Source organism: Anopheles moucheti, assembly GCF_943734755.1.
Source record: "Anopheles moucheti chromosome X unlocalized genomic scaffold, idAnoMoucSN_F20_07 X_unloc_37, whole genome shotgun sequence".
NCBI classification, from domain to species: Eukaryota; Metazoa; Arthropoda; class Insecta; order Diptera; family Culicidae; genus Anopheles; species Anopheles moucheti.
In genome coordinates this window covers 20,001-22,500 of record NW_026453545.1, presented here as the reverse complement: position 1 = coordinate 22,500, position 2,500 = coordinate 20,001, and positions in this window count along the sequence as shown.

The window sequence follows — 2,500 nt, the reverse complement described above, 5'->3', positions numbered from 1 at the left end:
CTAAAATTGATGTTTTGAGTCACCGTGAAAAAAAAATTTTTTTGACCCGAGCTTGTGTCGGCGACCCAAAATCGACGCACTTGGGAAATATGTTCTAGCAGGGGCCCTCCCATACAAAAAATTTTTTCTTCTCAAAAATGATTTTCGTTTCACTTTTCATACTCAGGGGAGTCTAAAAATTGATGTTTTGAGTCACCGTGAAAAAAAAATTTTTTTGACCCGAGCTTGTGTCGGCGACCCAAAATCGACGCACTTGGGAAAAATGTTCTAGCAGGGGCCCTCCCATACAAAATTTTTTGTCTTCTCAAAAATGATTTTCGTTTCACTTTTCATACTCAGGGGAGTCTAAAATTGATGTTTTGAGTCACCGAGAAAAAAAAATTTTTTTGACCCGAGCTTGTGTCGGCGACCCAAAATCGACGCACTTGGGAAAAATGTTCTAGCAGGGGCCCTCCCATACAAAAATTTTTTTCTTCTCAAAAATGATTTTCGTTTCACTTTTCATACTCAGGGGAGTCTAAAATTGATGTTTTGAGTCACCGTGAAAAAAAAAATTTTTTTGACCCGAGCTTGTGTCGGCGACCCAAAATCGACGCACTTGGGAAAAATGTTCTAGCAGGGGCCCTCCCATACAAAAATTTTTTCTTCTCAAAAATGATTTTCGTTTCACTTTTCATACTCAGGGGAGTCTAAAATTGATGTTTTGAGTCACCGTGAAAAAAAAATTTTTTTGACCCGAGCTTGTGTCGGCGACCCAAAATCGACGCACTTGGGAAAAATGTTCTAGCAGGGGCCCTCCCATACAAAAATTTTTTCTTCTCAAAAATGATTTTCGTTTCACTTTTCATACTCAGGGGAGTCTAAAATTGATGTTTTGAGTCACCGTGAAAAAAAAAATTTTTTTGACCCGAGCTTGTGTCGGCGACCCAAAATCGACGCACTTGGGAAAAATGTTCTAGCAGGGGCCCTCCCATACAAAAATTTTTTCTTCTCAAAAATGATTTTCGTTTCACTTTTCATACTCAGGGGAGTCTAAAATTGATGTTTTGAGTCACCGTGAAAAAAAAATTTTTTTGACCCGAGCTTGTGTCGGCGACCCAAATCGACGGCACTTGGGAAAAATGTTCTAGCAGGGGCCCTCCCATACAAAAATTTTTTTCTTCTCAAAAATGATTTTCGTTTCACTTTTCATACTCAGGGGAGTCTAAAATTGATGTTTTGAGTCACCGAGAAAAAAAAATTTTTTTGACCCGAGCTTGTGTCGGCGACCCAAAATCGACGCACTTGGGAAATATGTTCTAGCAGGGGCCCTCCCATACAAAAATTTTTTCTTCTCAAAAATGATTTTCGTTTCACTTTTCATACTCAGGGGAGTCTAAAATTGATGTTTTGAGTCACCGAGAAAAAAAAATTTTTTTGACCCGAGCTTGTGTCGGCGACCCAAAATCGACGCACTTGGGAAAAATGTTCTAGCAGGGGCCCTCCCATACAAAAATTTCAAAAATGATTTTCGTTTCACTTTTCATACTCAGGGGAGTCTAAAATTGATGTTTTGAGTCACCGTGAAAAAAAAATTTTTTTGACCCGAGCTTGTGTCGGCGACCCAAAATCGACGCACTTGGGAAATATGTTCTAGCAGGGGCCCTCCCATACAAAAATTTTTTCTTCTCAAAAATGATTTTCGTTTCACTTTTCATACTCAGGGGAGTCTAAAATTGATGTTTTGAGTCACCGTGAAAAAAAAATTTTTTTGACCCGAGCTTGTGTCGGCGACCCAAAATCGACGCACTTGGGAAAAATGTTCTAGCAGGGGCCCTCCCATACAAAATTTTTTTCTTCTCAAAAATGATTTTCGTTTCACTTTTCATACTCAGGGGAGTCTAAAATTGATGTTTTGAGTCACCGTGAAAAAAAAATTTTTTTGACCCGAGCTTGTGTCGGCGACCCAAAATCGACGCACTTGGGAAAAATGTTCTAGCAGGGGCCCTCCCATACAAAAATTTTTTCTTCTCAAAAATGATTTTCGTTTCACTTTTCATACTCATGGGAGTCTAAAATTGATGTTTTGAGTCACCGTGAAAAAAAAATTTTTTTGACCCGAGCTTGTGTCGGCGACCCAAAATCGACGCACTTGGGAAAAATGTTCTAGCAGGGGCCCTCCCATACAAAAATTTTTTCTTCTCAAAAATGATTTTCGTTTCACTTTTCATACTCAGGGGAGTCTAAAATTGATGTTTTGAGTCACCGAGAAAAAAAAATTTTTTTGACCCGAGCTTGTGTCGGCGACCCAAAATCGACGCACTTGGGAAAAATGTTCTAGCAGGGGCCCTCCCATACAAAAATTTTTTCTTCTCAAAAATGATTTTCGTTTCACTTTTCATACTCAGGGGAGTCTAAAATTGATGTTTTGAGTCACCGAGAAAAAAAAATTTTTTTGACCCGAGCTTGTGTCGGCGACCCAAAATCGACGCACTTGGGAAAAATGTTCTAGCAGGGGCCC